The following is a 27,100-nucleotide window of genomic DNA, read 5'->3' as shown; positions in this document are numbered from 1 at the left end:
CCAGAAACTATAAAACTCCTAGAGGAGAACATAGGCAAAACACTCTCTGACATACATCACAGCAGGATCCTCTATGACCCACCTCCCAGAATACTGGAAATAAAAGCAAAAATAAACAAATGGGACCTAAGTAACCTTAAAAGCTTCTGCACATCAAAGGAAACTATTAGCAAGGTGAAAAGGCAGCCTTCAGAATGGGAGAAAATAATAGCAAATGAAGCAACTGACAAACAACTAATCTCAAAAATATAAAAGCAACTCCTACAGCTCAACTCCAGAAAAATAAATGACCCAATCAAAAAATGGGCCAAAGAACTAAATAGACATTTCTCCAAAAAAGACATACAGACGGCTAACAAACATGAAAATATGCTCAACATCACTCATTATCAGAGAAATGCAAATCAAAACCACTATGAGGTACCATTTTACCCCAGTCAGAATGGCTGCGATCCAAAAGTCTACAAGCAATAAATGCTGGAGAGGGTGTGGAGAAAAGGGAACCCTCTTACACTGTTGGTGGGAATGCAAACTAGTACAGCCACTATGGAGAACAGTGTGGAGATTCCTTAAAAAACTGGAAATAGAACTGTGTTATGATCCAGCAATCCCACTTCTGGGCATACACACTGAGGAAACCAGAAGGGAAAGAGACACATGTACCCCAATGTTCATCGCAGCACTGTTTTTAATAGCCAGCACATGGAAGCAACCTAGATGTCCATCAGCAGATGAATGGATAAGAAAGCAGTGGTACATATACACAATGGAGTATTACTCAGCCATTAAAAAGAATACATTTTAATCAGTTCTAATGAAGTGGACGAAATTGGAGCCTATTATACAGAGTGAAGTAAGCCAGAAGGAAAAACACCAATACAGTATACTAATGCATATATATGGAATTTAGAAAGATGGTAACAATAACCCTGTGTACGAGACAGCAAAAGAGACACTGATGTATAGAACAGTCTTTTGGACTCTGTGGGAGAGGGAGAGAGTGGGAAGATTTGGGAGAATGACATTGAAACATGTATATCATGTATGAAACGAGTCGCCAGTCCAGGTGCAATGCACGATACTGGATGCTTGGGGCTGGTGCACTGGGACGACCCAGAGGGATGGTATGGGGAGGGAGGAGGGAGGAGGGAGGAGGGTTCAGGATGGGGAACACATGTATACCTGTGGCAGATACATTTCGATATTTGGCAAAACTAATACAATATTGTAAAGTTTAAAAATAAAATAAAATTTAAAAAAAAAAGAAAGAAAGAAAAACAGAACTGAAGGGGTCATACTTCCTGATTTCAAACTATATTACTGAGTTACAATAATCAAAATAGTATGGCAATGGCATAAAGCTCAACATTCAGAAAACTAAGATTATGGCATCCAGTCCCATCACTTCATGGAAAATATATGGGGAAACAGTGGAGACAGTGGCTGACTTTATTCTTTTGGGCTCCAAAATCACTGCAGATGGTGATTGCAGCCATGAAATTAAAAGACGCTTACTCCTTGGAAGGAAAATTATGACCAACCTAGACAGCATAGGTTGTCTTTTAATAAAGCAGAGACATTACTTTGCCAACAAATGTCCGTCTAGTCAAGGCTATAGTTTTTCCAGTAGTCATGTATGGATGTGAGAGTTGGACTATGAAGAAAGCTGAGCAGCGAAGAATTGATGCTTTTGAGCTGTGGTGAAGCTCAAAAGAGAAGACTCTTGAGAGCCCCTTGGACTGCAAGGAGATCCAAGCGGTCCATCCTAAAGGAGATCAGTCCTGGGTGTTCATTGGAAGGACTGATGCTGAAGCTGAAACTCCAATACTTTGGCCACCTGATGTGAAGAGCTGACTCATTGGAAAAGACCCTGATGCTGGGAAAGGTTAAGGGCAGGAGGAGAAGGGGATGACAGAGGATGAGATGGTTGGATGGCATCACCGACTCAATGGACATGGGATTGGGTAGACTCTGGCAGTTGGTGATGGATAGGGAGGCCTGGCATGCTGCAGTTCATGGGGTCGCAAAGAGTTGGACACGACTTAGCGACTGAATTGATCTGAACTGAATGGCATAAAAACAGTCACATAAACCAGTGGAACAGAAGAATCAAATGCCAAGAAATAAACCTATGCACATACAGTCAATTAATATTTGACAGAGGAGCTAAGCACACTCAATGGAGAAAAAATAGTCTTTTCAACAAATGATGCAGGAAAAACTGGATATGCGTATGTAAGACAATGAAACTGGACCCCTATATTTCATCACTCAAAAATTAACTTGAAATGGATTAAAGGCTTAAATGTAAAACCTAAACTATAAAACTCCTTGAGGAAAATATAGGGCAAAAACTCTGACTTTGGTCTTAGCAATGATTTTATGGATATGGAATCCAAAACACAGGTAACAAAAGCAAAACTAAACAAACGAGACTTTGTCAAACTAAGAAGCTCTGCACAGCAAAAGTTACATTTAATAAAATGAAAAGGCAACTTAGAAAATGGGACAAAATATTTGCAAACCACCTATCTAGTAAAGGGCTAACATTCAAAATATATTTTGGAACTCATACAACTCAATAGTGATAATAACAAATAATCCAATTTAAAAATGTTCAAAGGACCTGAATAGAACTTTTGCCAAAGACAGTATGCAAATGGACAAAAAGTACATGTAAATGTGCAAACATCGTTAATCATCAGGGAAATGAAAAGCACAGGGGTATCACCTCAAACTTGTTAGAATGGTTATTATCAAAAAGACAAGAGATAGCAAGTGGTGATGAGACTGTGGAGAAAAGGGAAACCTGTGCACCATTGGTGGAAATGTAAGTTGGTGCGGGCACTATGGAAAACAGACTGGAAATTCCTCAAAAAATTAAAAATAGGACTACCATATGATTCAGCAGTTCTACTTTTGGGTATATATTGGAAAGAAATGAAATCACTACCATGAAGAGATAGATTGCACTCCTATGTTCTTTGTAGCATTATTTCCAAGACATGGAAAGAACCCTAAAGGTCCATGGCTAGATGAATGAGTAAAGAAGATATGTGTGCACACATACACACATACAAACACACACACACACACGGGACTCTTATTCAGTCATTAAAAAAGAGTAAGATCCTGCCATTTGTGACAATGTGGATGAATCTTAAAGGCATTATGCTAAGTAAAATAAGCCAGACAGAGAAAGCTGATTACAGTACGATCTCACTTGAGTGTGCAATCTGAAATACTAAACTCACAGAAACAGGGACTAGACTGGTGGTTGCCACGGGTGAGTATGAACTTCCCTTGTGTCTGAGGCCTCCAGCTCTTCCAAATTGACACACTAATACACGCTTATCTTTTAGTGATTTGTTGAAATTCTGATTTCTCCTTTCTTGTTTATGGGGATTAGTTCCTTTCCTCGTGATCTACCAAAGGTGATGGACACAGTTCATAAGCTTGGAAAGGCTCTTCTCTTTTTGAAATTTGGATCGTGGGATTGTTTTGGGACCTCATCTCTTTGATAGGGTCATAAAAGCTTGTGACTTCGTATTTTATGTGACCTTTTTCATAGTGATGGGGAGTAACTTTGCTTTTGGGCTTCAACATACTAAATAGAAGCAAAAATTTCAGTTCTTTGTGTATGAAGTTAAGAATTTATCTTCAACTCTAAGACTATGTTTCTGATACTGTAATAAAATGTAGTCTGTTTATGAACAATGATTCATAGCACAGATAGCTTGCATGATTCCTTCTGTTTTTGTTTATGCCCTTAGCACTTTTAAGGATAAGATTTTTATCTGCAGGGATGTTATGCATCTCTGCTTATCCATTCTAAATCTGACTGTATTGAATAAGGGAAATGAAGTGTCTGAATGGACAGAAAGAAATGGTGGGAGAAACAAAGTGCAGAGAGTAGGAAAATGATGATGGCTTTGTCCCCATAGAAACCAGTTATTGTGCTGCTGCTAATGGTGGTCAAGGTCCTTCATAACCTGGGGTTCTTATATGCATCTCCAGCTTCCTATTTTCTGCCTATTTCTGTCTATGACTGCCATATTGTAGCCAAAGTGAACTGCTCATCATTCCCCAAACGTACTCCAAATTTGTTTGCAAATGCGGATTTCCCTTTCCATATTGCCTTTCCCATCCATGCATTCCAACCCCCACCCAGTTAATCTCTACTCAGAATTTAAATGTCAACCTTTTCTGTGCAGTGTTTCTTGAATCTCATTTTCCTAAGAGTCTGTGTATGCTCTGCTGGACTAGTTACCTTATACCACATTCAGGGGATTATCTGCTCAAAGTTTTGCAAAGATGAAAGTATGGAAAATCTTCCGGGGCAAGGCTAAGAATTGTACAGATCCAGACATATCGCACTAACTACTTGGTTGCTGCTGCTGCTAAGTCGCTTCAGTCGTGTCCGACTCTGTGTGACCCCATAGATGCCAGCCCACCAGGCTCCTCCGTCCCTGGGATTCTCCAGGCAAGAACACTGGAGTGGGTTGCCATTTAATATTTTTTTTAATTGGTAAAAGTCTGACAAATATGTTTTTAAGATGGTTATTCTCCACCTATAAGGATCAAGACTTTGAAACCTAAGTCCTCACCTGGGAAGAAAATTCTGGAAGCAGTCAGTTACTGTGTAGGAGTTATTGTGTATACAAAATCTCCCTCAGGGTTTCCCCAAGAGTTCTCAGTGAATCGAAACTTCAGAGAATGGGATCTGGAGCTAAAAAGCAGAAACAAAGGGCAAACTAGGGAATGCTTAGCAAATCCCTTTCTTTAACACACAGATTTTAGTTTAAGGACCCTTGTACATGATTCCACTCTTTGAGTGATACAGAATTCCCTGCCTGTTTCTGTGCTCTATGATAAGCTTGTCTTTGGTTTACCAGGATTTACTTGTGGCTCAGTTTGACTATATCTGCAGTAATGAACTATGTGCCCACTTTACAACACTTTAAAAGAAGCTAGTTTGATTGCTGGAACGTGCACTACTCTCTAGTCATTCCCCGATAAGTCCAGACTGGAGATCCACCAATAAGACTTCTATTTTCCAAACCAGACACCCAACTTTTTTCATGAGGAAATGGAAACACAATCTGTGTTGCCTTTTGCTTTGAACAATGGATCTGCAGGTGGTTAAGGCTGAAGAATTACTGGGCCAGAAGGGAGCTCACAGGATTATAAAACAGGCTGTACCATCCATCTCCCCGGATCTTGTTTGAGGCTTTATGATTTCCTGGGAGTAAATTTTCCTCTTGCTAATAGTAAGAGCAATTATTCTGTCTTGAAGAAAACCGCTTAAATATTAAATTTAGCTTTCATACTCTGGAAATAAAAGAGTATTTGTTCTACAGATTAAAAATATTCAGCTGTAAGATTCAGTTCCTGGTTGCATTATGTATTATCCTTCCATACACAGTATTTGTTGGGCCCAATACATTGAAAGAAAAAGGCACTCAGTAAATATGCCTATTGATTACATTATTTTCTACTTCCTTTTATTTAGAGTTATTCACTTTTATGAAATTTTGAGCCAAATAGAGATAGCAGTGTTACTCCCTAATCTTCTACTATAGACAGAGATGATCTGAATATACAGGGTCATAGAAACAATTACTCTTAAATATTTCCATAACAATTTCAGTTATTTATGGGTTCCCTGTAAAGAATGAAACTAGATAGATGGGGAAATACAGGAAATCCTCAAAGATACGATGAGGAATGAGATCACTTCAAATTGCTCGGAAAAGGGAATATCAAAATAACCAATTGGCTGTATTCAGTATACAGTGGCTTCTTGGAGAATTAGAATTTAAAAGGCATAAAGATAAGCAGGATATTCCAAAGAAAATGACCACTTGGGGCCTACGTTCTCTTTATTCCTGCCTCCTCACATCCAGCCTGACTAGGCAGCAAGGATAAAATGGAGATGAGTAATGTTCTTTTCTCCAACAGAGATTAGGTCACTTCATTTATTCGCCCCCGCCCCCATCCCACAGGAAATAGGGAGTTAGAAAGCAAAGTCCTTTTAGATGGCAGAGAGTGGAGTGTGTGTGTGTGTGTGTCCACTAATGAGGCCATATTTCTTACATTTAGCCTCCTTACTTCAGGTTTGCTAGAATTCAAAATCCATTTAAATACTTCAACTGAATGGGGAGATTCCTGGAGTGATTCACAAACTGTTTTCTCTTCCTCACCCCAAGGTTTGCTAATATTGACCGGTTGCTCAGATTGCCTCTGAAATACGTACATTTCATCCAAGGACCAAAGATTTCAGTGAGGCCCAGAGGAGCTCTGCTCCATGCTTCTGCCCAAGTCAGGGTGCTCCCCACAAGTTCACCTTGTGACAACAATGCTCATTCATTGCTTTTCTCCACAGCTCTGTTATTGTTACTGTTCATGCTGCTACTAATACAGCTCTTTCAGCTTTCTGCCACTGTCTAAATGTCAACTAAAGAGCCTCTTGATGAGGGTGAAAGAGGAGAGTGAAAAACCTGGCTTAACACCCAACATTCAAAAAATTATGATCATAGCATTTGGCCCCATCACTTCATGGCAAATAGAAGGGGAAAAAGTGGAAGCAGTGACAGATTTTTCTTTTCCCCTTGGGCTCTAAAATCACTGCTGGTGGTGACTACAGCCATAAAATTAAAGACGCTTGTTCCTTGGAAGGAAAGCTATGACAAACCTAGACAGCATATTAAAAAGCAGAGGCATCACTTTGCCAACAAAAGTCCATATTGTCAAAGCTATGGTTTTGCCAGTAGTCATGTACAGATATGAGAGCTGGACCATGAAGAAGATTGAGTGCTGAAGAACTGATGTTTTTGGACTGTGGTGTTAGAGACTGTTGAGAATCCCTTGGACTGCAAGGAGACCAAAGGAGTCAATCCTAAAGGAAATCAGTCCTGAATATTCATTGAAGGACTGATGCTGAAACTAAAGCTCCAATACTTTGACCACCTGATGTGAAGAGCCGACTCCTTGGGAAAGACCCTGCTGCTGGGAAAGATTGAAAGCAAAAGGAGAGGGCAGCAGAGGATGAGATGGTTAGATAGCATCACTGACTCAATGAATTTGAGCAACTCTAGGAAAGAGTGGTGGACAGAGGAGCCTGGCATGGTGCAGTCTATGGGGTCACAAAGAGTTGGACACAGCTTGGTGACTAAATGACAACAAAATTTCACCACTGCCAACCCAGAAGCATACCTACTAAGAATTTCTTATTTTGTTCCAGTCAATTACTCACTTATTCCTCAAGATGAAAACCATGTATTTTAAAAAATACACTCCAGGAAGAGTGATGCTATCTAACCATCTCATCCTCTGCCATCCTCTCCTTTTGCCTTCAATCTTTCCCAGCAGCAGGGTCTTTCCCAAGGAGTCAGCTCTTCACATCAGGTGGTCAAAGTATTGGAGCTTTAGTTTCAGCATCAGTCCTTCCAATGAATATTCAGGACTGATTTCCTTTAGGATTGACTCCTTTGGTCTCCTTGCAGTCCAAGGGATTCTCAACAGTCTCCAACACCACAGTCCAAAATCCACAGTCCAGAATCCACAGAGCCCTGTCCAGTAGCCCAGTAGTGTCATTTTTCAACATGGGGCTCCAAATCTACCAAGTTCTGTGTTTTCTTTTTACTTCCCAAAAGGAAGAATATTTGGCTCCTAAATCCTTGCTGAAGATATCATTTCCTCTTTCTTCCAGGAGTCCCTACCTTGTTTGTTATTAAGAGCTTTTCCTCAAAATAAATAGGTGCCTAACTCCTGAGGAAGTAGCAACCTAACCAAATATGCCAGGTGCGTCAGAGCATGAAGGGGCAAATCTTTGGGACCAGGCTGATTTGGGCAACACAGCCTGCTTCTCTAATAATTAAGCCCCTTGAGAAAGTTCTTGTTTTGTCTACATTTTATTTTTCTCATCTAGACAATGGGACTACAAACATGCTCATAAATTAATCATGGCAGATAAATATGAAAATACATATAGTAATACAGTACCTGACATGTAGTGGTAAGTATGCCCTTGTTTTCTTGTTCCTTCTCTCCCTTGCCCTTGCTCACTTAAGTTGAGCTAAAAAAAAAAATGTACAAGTATTTTTAACACAAGTGACAGAGAAGTCCAGTGTCTGATTATAAACTATGGAACCACATTTGTGCTGACATTAATCAATCACCTTCTTCTAAATATATTCTGTTTTTAGTTGGTTTTGTTTCTGTCCTGAATTAGGTCAACTGCTCTGATCTTATCAGGGAAAATATGTACTAATATTACACACACACACACACACACACACACATATTTGAGCGTTTAATCCAAAGAGACATTTAAAGTACTTGGGAACAATGCATGTATCCTCTTCAAGAAAACTGGAGACTGGTTAAATTTTGCTTCCTTTTTCAGATGCTTATGAGAACTGACGGAAAACCTTTGCAATACCCCAAGTTTAATTCTCCGCTGATATTTTCATCTTCTCTACTATTTGTTGAGTGAAATCTGGCTTCAGTTAGAAAAGTGGTTGGCAGTCAGCAAGCACTTTAGTTTCAGGATGTTACAAACTGTCAAAAAAAAAAAAATGAACTTTCCAATGTGATTACAAATTACCCCTCTTTGGCCCCATTACATCCCATAATTGAACTGTCACTCACGTGTTTTATTCATTATGATAATGGATGCAGTTGATAAATGTATGCAAAGTGTAGAAAGTACGGTTGGGACTTGTTAGGAAGACAGTCTGTTATGCCTGCAGCTAAACATTTGGAAGGCATCAGTCAAAATCTGAGATCTGTGTAACCGGATGTCTGACCCTTGACTGGAATGATAACCTATTAACCATCTTTGGCAGTAAATAAAGTGCTTCTTTACCTTCAGGTACTTGTTGGACTAATAAGGTATATGTTAAAACACATTCAACAGGAACCTACTGGTAGAGCACAGGGAACTCTACTCAATACTTTATATAATAACTTGTTTGGGAAGAGACTCTGGAAAAGAATAGATATATGTATAGCTGAGTCACTTTGCTATACACCTGAAACTAACACAACATTATAAATCAAATATGCTTCAAAATAAAATAAAGTGCACCGAGGACAACTGCTAGCACTGTTTCCTCTTCTTCTGTTACTACTAGTAGTACTAATACTACTACTACGATTCTTTCTTATCCTCTTCCTTCTCCTCCTTCTTCTCTTCTTCCTTCTCTTTCCTCTACAATTTTTTATTCTCCTCTTTAGCTGCAGAATCTAAAGTTTACTTGAGGATATAATATGCTTGTTTACAACACTTCAAATTTTAATACTTCTGGCCAATCAGTTTTAGCCAATGTGAGGTGAGGGCTTTCTGGGAAGCTGACTCAACTGCTTCCTGGACTGAGGGCAAAATGGCAGAAATTTGGTGGCCAATGTGGGTTGTAAATTGACCCTGAGGATGGAAGTCACAGGCTAGCAGGTGAAACAGAAAGATGGAAGGATCTTGAGTCCTGGGGACTCTGGAAACTTCACAGTCTTGACTGTATGCTCCAAACTTCTTTTTCCTGAGAGGAAAATAAAATTTCATTTGATTTAAACCTCTTTAATTTTTTCCCTGTAATGAGCACCTCAAATTCCAAGCCACACAAATAGCATATTCTGCTACTCCATAGAATACAGTTATTGTGCTGGGTGTTATGATAAAAATAAATACCTAACTCCAAACTGCTACTAGATAAACATAAAAACAACATCAAGATAAAATAAGAACCATGCAGATCAATTAAATTTGTATAAGAATCAAATCTAATGCATACGTAACCAGTGTGAACATCCACAGTCTACAGGAGAAAATAAAAGACTGTGAAGTTGCCACAGAATACCCTGGTTAACTCTGATGCAATGCTTCCCACCCTTTGTCCATAGTTCCCTTCCTTGTCAAAAATTTTTTTAATATCTTAGAGTATTGTGGTCTTGGAATTATTTTAGGAAACATCACGTTTGCGACCTCACAGAGTGTTGGGCATTATGAAGCCTCAAGCTGAGACTCAGGAAAGTCTTAGCTCCATCACTTCCTGACTGGTGAGTTTATCTTCCGTAAACAAAAGTACTTTGAATTAGACTGGTAAGGCTCTTTTGTCCCTAAAATTCTATAAAGCTGAGTTATGTCTGAGCAAACAGTCATCTTTTGGGTGTCCCTGAACAGGATAATATGTAAATAGCTCACTCTACATATACAAAAGCAATAAAGTTTTATATTTTATATTACTCTCCAGTTTCAGAAAAACTTGACCAAGAATTAGGATATGGCAATTTCCTCATACTGTTCATGTGGTTCTGAAGGTAAGAACGCTGAAGTGGCTCCCCATTCCCTTCTCCAGTGGACCATGTTTTGTCAGAACTCTCCATCAGGACCCATCCATCTTGGGTGGCACTACAAAGCATGGCTCATAGTTTCATTGAGTTAGACAAGGTTGTGGTCCATGTGATCAGTTTGAACAGTTTTCTGTGATTGTGGTTTTCATTCTGTCTGCCCTCTGAGGGAGAAGGATAAGAGGCTTGGAAGCTTCCTGATGGGAGAGACTGACTGTGAGGGAAACTGGGTCTTGATCAGGCTCTTTTCCAATGAGTCATTTCTTCACATCAAGTAGCCAAAGTATTGGAGTTCCAGCTTCAGCATCAGTCCTTCCAATGAATATTTAGGACTGATTTCCTTTAGGATGGACTGGCTGGATCTCCTTAAGGTCCAAGGGACTCTCAAGAGTCTTCTCCAACACCACAGTTCAAAAGCATCAATTCTGTTGCTTCATTTGCTATTATTTTCTCCCATTCTGAAGGCTGTCTTTTCACCTTGCTAATAGTTTCCTTTGATGTGCAGAAGCTTTTAAGGTTAATTAGGTCCCATTTGTTTATTTTTGCTTTCATTTCCAATATTCTGGGAGGTGGGTCATAGAGGATCCTGCTGTGATGTATGTCAGAGAGTGTTTTGCCTATGTTCTCCTCTAGGAGTTTTATAGTTTCTGGTCTTACGTTTAGATCTTTAATCCATTTTGAGTTTATTTTTGTGTACGGTGTTAGGAAGTGTTCTAGTTTCATTCTTTTACAAGTGGTTGACCAGATTTCCCAGCACCACTTGTTAAAGAGATTGTCTTTAATCCATTGTATATTCTTGCCTCCTTTGTCAAAGATAAGGTGTCCATATGTGCATGGATTTATCTCTGGGCTATTTTGTTCCATTGATCTATATTTCTGTCTTCGTGCCAGTACCATACTGTCTTGGTAACTGTGGCTTTGTAGTAGAGCCTGAAGTCAGGTAGGTTGATTCCTCCAGTTCCATTCTTCTTTCTCAAGATCGCTTTGGCTATTCGAGGTTTTTTTGTATTTCCATACTGACAAACAACTAATCTCAAAAATATACAAGCAACTCCTACAGCTCAACTCCAGAAAAATAAATGACCCAATCAAAAAATGGGCCAAAGAACTAAACAGACATTTCTCCAAAGAAGACATACAGATAGCTAACAAACACATGAAAAGATGCTTAACATCACTCATTATCAGAGAAATGCAAATAAAACCACTATGAGGTACCATTTCACACCAGTCAGAATGGCTGCAATCCAAAAGTCTATAAATAATAAATGCTGGAGAGGGTGTGGAGAAAAGGGAACCCTCTTACACTGTTGGTGGGAATGCAAACTAGTACAGCCACTATGGAGAACAGTGTGGAGATTCCTTAAAAAACTGGAAATAGAACTGCCTTATGATCCAGCAATCCCTCTGCTGGGCATACACACTGAGGAAACCAGAAGGGAAAGAGACACGTGTACCCCAATGTTCATCGCAGCACTGTTTATAATAGCCAGGACATGGAAGCAACCTAGATGTCCATCAGCAGATGAATGGATAAGAAAGCAGTGGTACATATACACAATGGAGTATTACTCAGCCATTAAAAAGAATACATTTGAATCAGTTCTAATGAGGTGGACGAAACTGGAGCCTATTATACAGATTGAAGTAAGCCAGAAGGAAAAACACCAATACAGTACAGTAACGCATATATATGGAATTTAGAAAGATGGTAACAATAACCTGGTGTACGAGACAGCAAAAGAGACACTGATGTATAGAACAGTCTTAGGGACTCTGTGGGAGAGGGAGAGGGTGGGAAGATTTGGGAGAATGGCATTGAAACATGTAAAATATCATGTAAGAAACGAGTTGCCAGTCCAGGTTCGATGCACGATACTGGATGCTTGGGGCTAGTGCACTAGGACGACCCAGAGGGATGGTATGGGGAGGGAGGAGAGAGGAGGGTTCAGGATGGGGAACACATGTATACCTGTGGCAGATTCATTTCGATATTTGGCAAAACTAATACAATTATGTAAAGTTTAAAAATAAAATAAAACTTAAAAAAAAGTAAAAAAAAAAAAAAAGCATCAATTCTTCAGTGTTCAGCTTTCTTTATGGTCCAACTGTCACATTCATGCATGACCACTGGAAAAAACACAGCTTTGACTAGACAGATCTTAGTTGGCAAAGTAATGTCTCTGCTTTTCAATATGCTGTCTAGGTTGGTCATAGCTTTCCTTCCAAGGAGTAAGCGTCTTTTAATTTCATGCCTGCAGTCACCCCCTGCAGTGATTTTGGAGCCCAAGTTAATGAAGTATGTGACTGTTTCTATTGTTTCCCCATCTATTTGCCATGAAGTGATGGGACCAGGTGCCATGATCTTAGTTTTCTGAATGTTGAGTTTGACTCATTGGAAAAGACTCTGATGCTGGGAAAGATTGAAGGCAGGAGAAGGGGATGACAGAGGATGAGATGGTTGGATGGCATCACCAATTCAACAGACATGAGTTTGAGCAAGCTTTTGGAGTTGGAGATGGAAAGGGAAGCCTGGCATGCTGCAGTCCATGCAGTAGCAAAAAGTCAGACATGACTGAGTGACTGAACTGAACTGAATTTCCTCATGACTTGTTTATTGACTTCCTTTATATTTACTGTAATATTTTTTCTGTAATGGTTATAAGGGCTAGTGATTGCATTCATGATTTAATTAGAAGATGGAGCAGGTTAATTATTCAGATGAATCTTTTGAGCTACTTGTTATCTTTTAACTAATTTAAAGCTGTCCAAATTCTGACTTTAAATTGTTGACTAAACCAATTGAAGACTAATTCTCCTTATATCAAAGTTTGGTTCAGGGTTATTACAATCTATGGGAATGTGATTCTTTACACTAAATAAAAATGTCTTCTAATCTGGTTGAACTAGATTAGAAGTTTAAACAACAACAACAAAAAAACCCATAAAAGTCCATTTGCTCTTTTGGCAAACCCTCTTACATGCAGAATTTGGTAGTTCTGCTTTATGAGTAAAGTAAGTAAAAAAAAAATTATTATTTTTTCATTAAAATCTACTTTGGCAGAAACACAGACTTACAGAGTTGATTTGAAGATTTTTGTGTTTCAGATATTCAGTTGGATTTTCTAATGCTTTCATACACATTCATCTTGTAGAATTTAACTTTAAATACTATTTCTGATAACAGGTGTTTTTATATGTGCAATTATTTTGACATGGCTAAATATGGTATGACAATCATAAAGATGTTTTAAACTGCACAGTTAAACTCAACTGAATGTTTAAAAAATGCAAGGTAGCAACTAAGTGTCCATCAACAGATGAATGGATAAAGAAGATGTGGAAAATACATACAATGGACTGCTACTCAGTCATAATGAAATAAAGTCTTTGTAGCAAAATGGATGGACTTGGAGGGTATGATGCTAAGTGAAATAAGTCAAAGGAAGACAAATACCATGTGATATCAGTTATCTGTGGAATCTAAAGAATACAACAAATTAGTGAATATAACAAAACAGATGTAGACTCACAGCTGTAGAGAACAAGCTAGTGGCTACCAGTGGGAGAGGGAAAGAAGAAGGGGCAGTTTAGGGATAGGGGAGCAAAAGGTTCAAACTGTGAAGTATAGGATAAGTTCCAAATCTGCTTCTGTTGATAGCTCACTAATAGGAGCCTTTTTTTTTTTTTTTTTTTTTTTTAAGATTCCAAGACAGCTAAGACTTGCCAGTGCCTAATTCTTATACTTTCTATCTCATCTTGTTCTTGTGCTACAGCTACTGAATAACCCAGCCCTTTCTCTTCCACCTGTACTCCATCTCCACCCATTTGAAGTGAATTAATGAGTATTTATGATGCTATCAAAGGTCACTCTTTATCAGCATTGCCATCTCTGCTGCCATTTGATGGGTGTCACCTACTTCCTGTGTTCCATCCAGGGCTTCTGCCTTCCAGGATCATTTTTGGGCCCAACCTTGGGTGAGTCTCTCCCAGAGCAGAGGCTGAGACAAGGATTTTGTGTGTCTTAGTCTGTCAGTCATGTCTGACTCTTTGCAGCTCCATGGGCTATAACCCACCAGGCTCTTCTGTCCATGGAATTCTCCAGGCAAGAATACTGGAGTGGATAGCCATTCCATTCTCCAGGGGATTTTCCTGACCCAGGGATCAAATGTGCATCTCCTGCATTGCAGGCAGATTCTTCACAATGTAAGCCACAAGGAAGGCCTAAGGATTTGGGGAAGGGTAATTTATTTAGGGGTCAGGGAACCCTAAGAAGCAGGAGTGAGGGAAAAGGAAGGGTTAAGGAGTAAGGAAGAGCCAATTATATAGGTTGCTGCTGTGGACCATGGGGGTTTGATTCCACTGAGACCCTGGGAAGAATATAGAAGGCCTCCCAGAATTTTCCTCCTGAAGGACAGAAATGTGAAAGTGAAAGTTAGTCACACAGTCGTATCTGACTCTTTGCGACCCCATGGAATGTAGCCCACCAGGCTCCTCCATCCATGGAATTCTCCAGGCAAGAGTACTGGAGTGGGTTGCCATTTCATTCTCCAGGGGATCTTCCTGACCCAGATATCAAACCTGGGTCTCCTGCACTGCAGGTGGATTCTTTACCATCTGAGCTACTAGGGAAGCCCAGAAGGCTTGGGCATTAATCCATTAGCCCCAGTCCCATGTCCTAGAGGACTTCTCCTGGGGACACAGTGCTCTGTAATTCTGGGCTGTGGGTACATGTGGACCAAGAGGGCTCCTGCAGCTTCAAAGAAGGTAGAAAGATACAGAGGGATCTTGAGGTTAAATGCTATCAGTGCAAAGTGACAATGTGGATGAAATTTGAGGTGAGCACAGAGAATGTGACCTGAGGTGCCAAGCCATCAACTGCAGCTCATATCTATAAGCAACTGCTACTGATTTATAGATGGATGATAGAGCAATGGCCCATTGTATATTTCTGCGGATTATTGGCTACTGAAGTTCAAAGCACTCTATTTGAGCATGCCAATAAATATCTAAACAGCAAGCTCACGTTAATGGAAATGTGTAAAGCAAAGCGCACTAAATTTAGCCATATTCAACACTTTTCTCCTTAATTATTTTCATATATTTCCATTTCATTACTTTTGAAATTTCAATCATGATTATAACTTAAGAATACTACAGTACAATTTTTCACTTATTTTGAATTAGAGTCTTAAAAAGTTGCAAATAGTATAGAGTAGCCTGCACTAGGCTTCTTCCTATGTAATACAGTTTTAATTCTTTCTTCTTCTCAAGTTTCCAAACTGCATATATAGAGCTATCAGGTTAATCTTTCAAAGGCATGCATCTGATCACGTCACTTCCTACAAATATTAAATCTCTCCGTGTTTCTTTCAAGACTCCTTTCCCATAAATTCTATAGGTTTAGCTCTCCTTTGGGGTTCATTCATTCATCAAATATTTACTGAGAACTTGCTAAGTGTATGAGATGTAGTAGGAAACAAAGTTTGAAATGGGTTTGTCCTCCCATAGATAAGCTAGACAACCAATAAACACCCTAATCAATAAATATACTGAGAAATTATGCAAATCCACATTATGGTCACTGTGCTGAATGGTATAAACTAATTGATGATGTATAAAATAACTAGAACAGCTTTTGATCAGGGAGGAGAGGCCTCCCTGAGAAGGTAACAGTGTTATACATAAGAGGGTTAAATAGATGAGCTATGTGAAGGAAGAGAAATGGGCAAAAGAATATTTTAGGCAAAATATTAGGTTAAAAAAAAGGTGCAAAGATGCCAAGGTGGACTTTGATTTGAAAAAGGAAGAGAAAGGAAGTCAGTAACAGAGTTTGAAATTCACTTCTTTAGCATTGATGTCAACTATCCCTTCTCATTTCCCCAAGGCTGCCATGACTGCTCCTTTCTGCAGAAGCACATCTTGCCTCTCTTGGGGTATTTACCACACTATGCCTTTTTCTTAGTGACATTCATTTATTTTTCTTATCCATCTGATTCACTACAAGTTATGTTATGGCAAATGATGATTATCTTTTATATTGCATAGATATAAAAGACTGAAGGCCAAAAGTTGTCTTCCATAGATGCAGAGCTGAGCTGAACTGGCGGAGGTGTTCTACTGCAGTGCGTGCAATACCATGCCACCTGAACACCAGCCTCCTCATGTTTTCAGCGGGTCTGAGACCAGGGCTCTGCACTGTGGGACTTAGCTTCAACCAGCAGTGAATAGGAACAACTTCCATTATCCACAGACCTTCTGAGTTTTAGAGTTTTGAAACAGGTACTTAAGAAAAACAGAAAAAGATAATGCCAGTTGCAGCAACATGGATGAACCTAGAGATTGCCGTGCTGAGTGAAGTCAGACACAGATGAATACCATATGGTATCAACAATATGTAGAATCTACAAAAAAAAAAAAAAAAACCAAAACAATGGTACAAGTGAACCTATTTATAAAACAGAAATAGAATCACAGATGTAGAAAACAAAATTTTGGTTACCAAGGGGCAATATAGAGAGGAATTATTTGGAAGATTGGGATTGACATATACAGACTACTATATATAAAATGGATAAGTAATAAGGATTTACTGTACAGCACAGGGGATTCTACTCAATACTCTGTAATGACCTATGTGGGAAAAGAATCTTAAAAAGAGTGGAATATGTTTACACATGGCTGATTCACTTTGCTGTATAGAAGAAAACTAACAAAACATTGCAAATCAACAATGCTCTGATAAAACTTAATTTAAAAAAAATAATTAAAAATTAAATATTATAATTTTAGCATGTAATCAATAAAAAAGATTATGGTTGACAGAAAAAAGAAAGAGTGCAACAGTTTGTTTGTTTTTTTTTCCTATCAGAGGATAATTGCTTTACAATGTTGTGGTGGTCTCTGCCTCACATCAATAGGAATCAGTCATTGTTGCTGTGGTTCAGTCGCTAAGTCCTGTCTCTTTGTGATCCATGGACTGCAGCATACCAGGCTTCCCTGTCCTTCACTATCTCCTGGTGTTTGCCCAAGTTTGCTCTTAAGCAAACTCCAGGAATCGGACATAATTATATATATGGTGCTTTAGTCACTAAGCTGTGTCATGCAATCTCATGTAGACCACCAGGCTCTTCTGTCCATTGGGTTCTCCAGGCAAGAATACTGGAGTGGGTTGCCATTTCCTTCTCCAGGGGATCTTCCTGACCCAAGAGTTGAACCTAGGTCTCCTGCACTTCAGGCAGATTCTTTACTGACTGAGCTACCAGAAATCCCCTCTCTTGTGGTACAATAGTTTTTAACTACTGACTCATGCTCACCCTGTGATACACTTTTTAACACTAGTGCAGCAGGGTGATTAATCAGTAGGAGCCATATTTTCACCACTGTACCCTTTCCTAGGACACTTTGTCCTCAAAGTCTCTACTTTCCAGGGGCAGAGAGAAATTTTGAGGTATATGTTTTGCCCAGAAGAAAATCTCTAAAGAACCTTTTGTTCTTGGAGGCCTTAGACTTGTCTTCATGATTAAGCAGATACGGCCAATGGCAGAGGAGGTTTGGTGGTGGGGAGACACTGAGAAAGTAACAGTGGAGCCTCCATATTGGGAAGAAGGATAGAAATTTTCTGAGTGTCACAGAGAGTTGTATCTGCCTGTAATTGCTCTGAGGGATGAAAATTCTGGAAAGGGTATCTGCTTGGTATCTAGTGAATCCTGAACACTGAGCCCTGTAGCTGTGGCCAGGAGCCTCCCATGCTCAAAGTTGGCCCAGAGGAAAGAAACTCTAGGTGTTGCTACTGGCATTGGCTAGACCATATGGACCCAAACACAGATCACAACACTGGCTAGCAGACTCATCCTGTTTCTTAGGATGATTAAAAAGATGATACAGGTCCCAGGGCCCATATACAATAAAAGGGATAAGGATGGAGCCTTGAAAACTGGCTAGTACTGACAATTCCTCCAATCTTGATATTTGGAGACTTCAACCAATATTTTAAAAATCAACATTATCTATAATTCAAGTATCATGAACCAGTCCATTTCTGTTATGTCATACAAGCAGACCTCATTTGATTGTAGTTCACAGATATTGCTGCTTTTTTTATTTTATTTTTTTTTTACAAATGGAAGGTTTGTAACAACCTTGTATTGAGTAAGCCTGTTGGCATCACTTATCCAACAACATTTGCTTACTTCATGTCTCAGTGTCATATTTTGGAGCTTCTTACAATATTTCAAAATTTTAAATTATTATTATATTTGTTATGGTGATCTGTGATCTTTGATGTTACAACTATGACTCACTGAGTGCTTAGATGGTGGTTAGCATTTTTTAGCAATTAAGTATTTTTAAACTAATATATGTACATCATGCAAAATACCAGGCTCAATGAAGCAAAAGCTGGAATCAAGATTGCTGGGAGAAATATCAATAACCTCAGATATGCAGATGATACCACCCTTATAGTAGAAAGCAAAGAACTAAAGAGCCTCCTGATGAAAGTGAAAGAGGAAAGTAAAAAAGTAGGCTTATAACTCTACATTCAGAAAACTAAGATCATGGCATCCGGTCCCATCACTTCATGGCAAATAGATGGGGAAATAATGGAAACAGTGACAGATTTTATTTTGGGGGGCTCCAAAATTACTGCAGATGGTGCAGTGAAATCAGAGGAAAAGGAGGAAAGTAAGTTTGTAATAAACTTAGAAGACAAACTGTAGTCCATGCAGCCATGAAATTAAAAGACGCTTGCTCCTTGGAAGAAAAGCTATGACCAACCTAGACAGCATATTGTAAAGCAGAGACATTACTTTGCTGACAAAAGTCCATCTAGTCAAAGCTATAGTTTTTCCAGTAGTCATATACAGATGTGAGAGTTGGACCATAAAGAAAGCTGAGCACTGATGAACTGATGTTTTTGGACTGTGGTGTTGGAGAAGACTCTTGAGAGTCCCTTGCAACGCAAGGAGATCAAACCAGTCGATCCTAAAGGAAATCAGTGCTGAATATTCATTGGAAGGATTGATGCTAAAGCTGAAGCTCCAATACTTTGGCCAACTGATGAGAAGAGCTGACTCAGTGGAAAAGACCCTGATGCTTGGAAAGACTGATGGCAGAAGGAGAAGGGGATGACAGAGGATGAGATGGCTGGATGGCATCACCGACTCGATGGACATGAGTTTGAGCAAGCTCCAGGAGTTGGTGATGGACAGGGAGGCCTAGGGTGCTGCAGTCCATGGGGTCACAAAGAATTGGACATGACTGAGTGACTGAACTGATGTACATTTTCAATCATAATGCTATTACATACAATGGATTACAGTATATTGTAAACAGAACTTTCATAGGCACTGAGAAACCAAAATATCTGTATGATTCACTTCATTGTGGTGTCCTGGAATCAGATCCACATTGTCTCCCAAGGATGTCTGTAGTTTTAGAGGGGATTATTTCAACCAGAAATCTCTTAGTGTGCTAGAGTTATCTGGCTCAAGATAATCTCTTTTTTTCTATTTTAATAAAGAGTGAGTGAGTGAAGTCACTCAGTCATGTCTGACTCTTTGCGACCCTGTGGATGTATGCAGGTCAGGAAGCAATGGTTAGAACTGGACATGGAACAACAGACTGGTTCCAAATAGGAAAAGGAGCACATCAAGGCTGTATATTGTCGCCCTGCTTATTCAACTTATATGCAGAGTACATCATGAGAAACGCTGGACTGGAAGAAACACAAGCTGGAATCAAGATTGCCAGGAGAAATATCAATAACCTCAGATATGCAGATGACACCACCCTTATGGCAGAAAGTGAAAGGAACTAAAAAGCCTCTTGAGGAAAGTGGAAGTGGAGAGTGAAAAAGTTGGCTTAAAGCTCAACATTCAGAAAACGAAGATCATGGCATCCGGTCCCATCACTTCATGGGAAATAGATGGGGAAACAGTGGAAACAGTGTCAGACTTTATTTTGGGGGGCTCCAAAATCACTGCAGATGGTGACTGTAGCCATGAAATTAAAAGATGCTTACTCCTTGGAAGGAAAGTTATGACCAACCTAGATAGCATATTCAAAAGCAGAGACATTACTTTGCCAACAAAGGTCCGTCTAGTCAAGGCTATGGTTTTTCCAGTGGTCATGTTTGGATGTGAGAGTTGGATTGTGAAGAAGGCTGAACGCCAAAGAATTGATGCTTTTGAACTGTGGTGTTGGAGAAGACTCTTGAGAGTCCCTTGGACTGCAAGGAGATCCAACCAGTCCATTCTGAAGGAGATCAGCCCTGGGATTTCTTTGGAGGGAATGATGCTAAAGCTGAAACTCCAGTACTTTGGCCACCTCATGCGAAGAGTTGACTCATTGGAAAAAGACTCTGATGCTGGGAGGGATTGGGGGCAGGAAGAGAAGGGGACGACAGAGGATGAGATGGCTGGATGGCATCAGTGACTTGATGGACGTGAGTCTGAGTGAACTCCAGGAGTTGGTGGTGGACAGGGAGGCCTGGCGTGCTGCGATTCATGGGGTCGCAAAGAGTTGGACACAACTTAGCGACTGAACTGTACTGGACTGTAGCTCACCAGGGTCCTCTGTCCATGGGATTCTCCAGGCAAGAATACTGTAGTGGGTTGCCATTTCCTTCTCCAGGGGATCTTCCTGACCCAGGAATCGAATCCAGGTCTCCTGCATTGCAAGCAGACGCTTTAACCTCTGAGCCACCAGAGGTCAAATAAATTGCTCTCTCTTCACTGTTAAGCTCCTTTCCCTTCAATGTGTTGGAAAACCAATAATGCCTTGCAGAAGGCAGAGCATTGACTTAGATGTTAGTGTGCCTTTCTGTTAAGAAGTATTTGTAAATGCTTGCGAATTCTGACATTTGAAGTGAATAGATTAATGCTTCACTCATACAAATACCATAATTTCATAAGTTCAAAAAAGACAAATCTTTTCTTCAGTTGACCCATGGATAGCAGACCACAGGAGAAAATAGCATGCCACTATTTTTTTTTTTAATCTTAAACACAACAATGATCACAAAAACCTCTTCTACTTCTGGCCGTTACTCTCTTCTCTCCTTTCCTTCATATAAAAACTACTCAAAAGGATTGTCTGTAACCCTGTCTCTTAGATCCCTGGAAAATGAAATGGCAACCCATTCCAGTATTCTTTCCTGGAAAATGCCATGGACAGAGGAGCCTCACAGACTACAGTCTACCAGTTGCAAAGAGTCGGACATGACCGAGTGACTACACACACATGCACTTGTTTCTTCCAGCACTCTCGCTCATGTATGCACCTAAACTGCTCATATAAAGATCACGCATGTCCTCCATTGCTAGATCAAATGACCAGTTCCCTGTCCCATCATTTCTTAACCTAAGAGAGGCACTGAACTCAGTTATCACCCGCTCTGAATGGGGAGTGAATATGCTATTTTCAGTTGGCTTCCAGGTACCAGCCCTACCTGCTTTCCTCTTGTCTCTCTGACATTTTTCCCCAGTCTCTGCTAGTTCTTTCTCACCTGCCAACCTCTAAATGTTGCAGTATTTAGCCATTTTGGTGATCTCATGCAGGAACTTGGTTCTAAATAACATCAAAATGATGATGACTCTCAAATTCCTGTCTTCAATCTGGCCCTCTTCTCTGGAATGAGGCTTAAATCCTACTGCCTTCTCAGCTTGACTTCTGCTTGCAGCTCAGTAGGCATCGAAAATAAATACCAGCTGACTACAGAAGGAATGAATAGATGCTTTATTACATGGACATTCCCAAGTTATAGAGCTTGTGATGGACTGCAGTTTGTCTTCTAAGTTTATTACAAACTTACTTTCCTCCTTTTCCTCTGATTTCTAAGTAGATGCTATGATAGTGACAGAAGAGTAAATCTTGAGTAAACTGTGGGATTCAAATTTTGAACAACAGAGCATTTAAACAACTAATCAGAAAGTTTACTAAATACCCCAAGTGAGGAACTTTGATTTACTGAAACTTAGAGAAATGTATTCAAATGTTCAACAAATATAGGTCAGGCTCTGTTCCAGGAACTGGAAAAAAAAAAAAAAAACAGAAAAATATAAAATATACAAGATTTCCTACTCTGATGAAATTTGCTTTATAATGGAGGCAGGGAGGGGTGAGGAGAAATCAACAATGAACTAAAGCAAATGAAGACACAATACAGTCAATGGGAATAAGGCTACACTAACTCAAAGAATGGTGAGTAAGTGAAATGGCATCTATTTTACACAGATGATCAGAGGCAATTTGAGTAGAGAGATGGGCTTTTAGTAAAGGCTTGAAGAAAGGCAGAGAAAAAGTCATACAACTTTCTAGAGAAAGAAATTTCCAGACATAGAGCACAGTGGGTCAAAGGCTGTAAAGACAGACTGCTTAGGGTGTTTATGAAACATAGCATCTACTATACAATTCTCCAGTGTTATTTTTATTTGCCCCGTTCTTTCTTCCCCTCTGCTTACTAAAATAGGGAGATCTTTGCAAAAGTATCCAGCACAACTATGAATAATATAATTTTCATGATGATTACATCATTTACATGCTATAATCTCTTTGCTTTCACTTTTAAAAAATCAATTGTTCATCTGTGTACAAATGGGAATACAAAATGACAGTCCAAGCCACTTTAATGGAAGCATCAATCAAAACCCAGTGTGAAAAAAACAAACAAACAGCATTATACTCTCTGTTTGAACACAAATATGCAGGCTCATTTCTGTTTCTGTGAAAAGTTCAGCACAAGATGTTTTCTTGAAGGTAGAACATTTGTCATACTGTGTTTACGACTACAAAAATGTATTTGGACAGGTTCTTATTTTCCTTTCTCCTCTCAAGAACAATTTAAATTAACTGAAATCAGGATATTCCAATATATCTTTTCCTCTTGTTATACAAAAGTCTTCTATTTTGTTATGATTTAGCTTTGAGTCACACTCTCTGGCAAGTATTCATTCAATGTTCAAATCTCATGGCCCTACGAAGCGCTATTTATTGGCTACTTTGAAGTGTTTGGAGATTATTACTGAAGAAAACAACTGGCTCTATATCCCACTACTGAAAAAAAAGCTGTCCTCATCTTTCTGGGAAGGTCATTTTTTTTAGATAAAGCACGAAGCTGAAGAAAGAACATGCAAACTTACTTGCCAGGAATTGAGTTGGGCCAAATCATACCAAGCAATACGTGGATTAAAATATTGCACAGCTGAATGGTCTAGTTTCCTATATTAATAAAGATTGTTAGAAGAGAGTTTCTATCCTAATGAAGATAGACTAATTCAAATGAAACAGTTGAGCTGGTTGTTTTTATGTAGAGCCTTTGTTTCTTAAATTCATGGCTTGATTGTTGCCAATAGCCCTGGCTACTTCTTTGATTCCTCATGTCTCACTTTATCTTTTACCCAAATAAAAGTAATCTGTACATTACTTCTTGGTACTTCATGCTGCAGGGTTTTTAAAAAAGACTATTGAAGTACATCGCTACTAAAATTCTCTTCCAGTATCATCTTTTGAGTTATTACATTAAAATATTTAACAGCTCTCAGTGCCTATAACTTCATGGTAAATAGAAGGGGAAAAGTGGAAATGGTGACAGGTTTTATTTTCTTGGGCTCCAAAATCACATGGTGAGTGCAGCCACGAAATTATAAGATGCTTTTTCCTTGGAGGAAAAGCTATGACAAACCTAGATAGCGTGTTGAAAAGCAGAGACATCACTTTGCCAGCAAAGGCCCTTGTAGCCAAAGCTATGGCTTTTCCAGTAGTCATATGTTGATGTGAGAATTGGACCATAAGGAAGGCTGAGCACTGAAGGATTGATGTTTTCAAACTGTGGTGTTGGAGAAGACACTTGAGAGTCCCCTGGACAGCAAGGAGACCAAACCAGTCAATCCTAAAGGAAATCAACCCTGAGTATTCATTGGAAGGACTGATGCTGAAGCTCCAATACTTTAGCCACCTGATGTGAAGACCCTACTCATTGGTAAAGACCTTGATGCTTGGACAGATTGAGGGCAAAAGGAGAAGGGGGTTGACAGAGAATGAGATGGTTGGATGGCATCATCAACTCAATAAACATGAGTTTGAGCAAACTCCAGAAGATAGCGAAGGATAGGGAAGCCTGGTGTGCTGCAGCCCATGGGGTCACAAAGAGTCAACTTAACTTAGCAACTGAACAACATCACCCATCCTATAATGATAATTATCCAAATCTTCTCCATTTTAAAGTTTAGGAAAATAGAAACACTAACCAGTAAACTCTTTAATAATAAATAATAAACTGTACTTTACAACAAATGGGAGGTAAATGTGTACTTTAGAAAGTTAACATTGAGCATTACTGAGTTTGCTCAGCAGGTCCTGCAGCCCTTATTTTATTATAAGCTCACACTCACAAACAATAACAAAACCCTTTTTGCCTATATATGTATATCTTTATGGCCAAATCATTGATTGGATATGCAACCCCTTATGCTCAGTTAATGCAGCTAATTTCATTCTACTTTTCAGGTTCTGAAACCACAGGTTGGGGTAGGCACTGTGTATGGTACCAGGTCATACCATACCATACCATATATCATACCATAACTAGGAAATGTTAAAGTCTTATACCTGGTGATTAGCTATATTAATTAATGATACCTAACTTACTAAAGTCTACTGCAGTCTTTTAATTCCATTTCCACTCTAGTAAAATGTACTAGAAACCATGGAAGTTAAATTAGAAGAAAAAAGCCAAGTCAGTTTGAGCAATTATTAAGATACATAGATTGTTCCAGATCTTCTCCTCATTGTCCCTGCTCAAAAGAATTCTGGCTTTGCCAGGCACAGGCTTCTATTGGTTCCTAACTCTCATGGAAATTTTTGACAGTTTTTTAAACTCTTGTGAGAATTTGGAGAAATTGGGGAAAAGGAGCAGCCATACCAGGACTAAAGTTCCTGAGAGCAGGACTGGGGAACACTCTCACTTCTTGTGTATCCCGGACAGGGACCCAAATACCTCTCTGCATTGGGCTAGGCTGCCCACACCCAGCTCGGACTAACCTAATCTGGGCCAGAACCCCAATAGGTGCCTGTGGCCACAGAAAACATAAAGTCATATTGACTTTCTCATTTTAAGTGGTTATCCCAAATCTCCAGTTGGGCTTGACCCTATCCTTCAATCACTCATTTCTCCTGGTCAGTAAACTCCTTTCCAAACCATCAGCATCCCCTCACATGCAGCAAATGAATATGCTTCTTAATTCATTTAAAAATTGAGACAATTAGAAAAGAAGGTTCTTATTCTTCCTTTACCAATATTACCTACCTGTCACTGGACCCATAGCAGCTGTGTTTCCTCCAGTTGTAAGCGGGAACTATTTCTGTGTTTTTCTACACTGGTCTTTACATTTGTGTAAAGCATTCATTGGTGAGCATGCAAATAAAAAGAATGTAATTCATTGTTTCCTAACTAAGGGTTTTATTCCCACAAAAATCCTCTCTCACTTTTTCTTTCTCAACTTCCTCCTCTTATTCTCCTTCCTGTCAGTCCCAACATTTTCCCCACCTAAGATTGTTTAAATCAGAGTTAGATAGATGGTCTCCCATCTTAAAACATCTTCCTAGATCCCACATTTCCAACTAGCTGCTGCCTGATTTCACTGTTGTCTTTTATAGCAAAACCCTTTGAAAGCACTATCTATACTAATGCAGGCTTCACCTTTATTTTTACTTTCCATTTTAGAAACTTTCCAATTGCATTTTGTCCACACCATCCTGAAACTACTTGCCAAGGTCACTAAAGAACTCTTTCTGAATTCAAAGTCTAATTCTTAGTATTCATCATATTCAACTTTCTGCAGTTTTGAGAGAGTTAAGCCCCCTCTCTCATTGTGTAAATGTTTTCCTCCCCTGGCTTCTGAAACAGCATATCGTCCAGGTTTTCCCTGCATTCCTAGACTCTTCCCATTGGTCTCATTCATTAAATCCTCCTCCTCTTCCTTCCTCTAAATTTAAATGATAGCATACCCAGGGCTCATTCTACACAGCACTTTTAGGTAATCGCCTTAAATCTTACAGCTCCTTCACATGTAAGAATCATTCACTGATGACTCTCAGTTTATAGTATGTGAGCTCCAGAGCAATACATTGAACTGTTTATTTGGTATCTTTAATAGGATAGCCAAGAGGTAGCTTAAGTTTGATAGACCTAAAATAGAACCCCTCAACAATTACGTAAAGTTTAAAAATAAAATAAAATTTAAAAAAATAAATAAATAAAGTATAAAGATGTCACAGGGGAATTCCCTGATTAAAAAAAAAAAAAAGAACCCCTCAATCAAGCAACCCCCACTTTACAAAATCTCCTACTCCTTCCCACTATCTTTGAATCTACAGTTTTAGGCAGCTTCCTATTTTTAACTCTTGAGTGTTATTAAAATTTCCTATAGAGAAGATCCTTTTTCCTTCACGATTTCTTACTCACAAATTCATTGTACTTACACACTTTTAGATTTAAAGATGCTTTTGGTGGGGGAGGGGGACACACCAGAGTGGCACTCAGATACGAGAAAGGTAGGATCGTTTGTTCCTTACAGCTCCCGATGTGGGAAGCTTTCATTCAGAGCCACTAGGGTGGAACCAGGGTTGCTGCTACTGTGCATGCTAAATCGTGCCCGACTCTTTGAGACCCCCGGGACCATAGCCAGCCAGGCTCCTCTGTCCGTGGGATTCTCCAGGCAAGAATACTGGAGTGGGTTGCCATTTTCTCCTC

The sequence above is a fragment of the Bos indicus x Bos taurus genome, unplaced genomic scaffold, assembly GCF_003369695.1.
Source record: "Bos indicus x Bos taurus breed Angus x Brahman F1 hybrid unplaced genomic scaffold, Bos_hybrid_MaternalHap_v2.0 SuperScaffold_100290, whole genome shotgun sequence".
In the NCBI taxonomy this organism is placed as follows: Eukaryota; Metazoa; Chordata; class Mammalia; order Artiodactyla; family Bovidae; genus Bos; species Bos indicus x Bos taurus.
The sequence above is the reverse complement of the archived record's forward strand: the minus strand, read 5'-3'. Positions refer to the sequence as shown.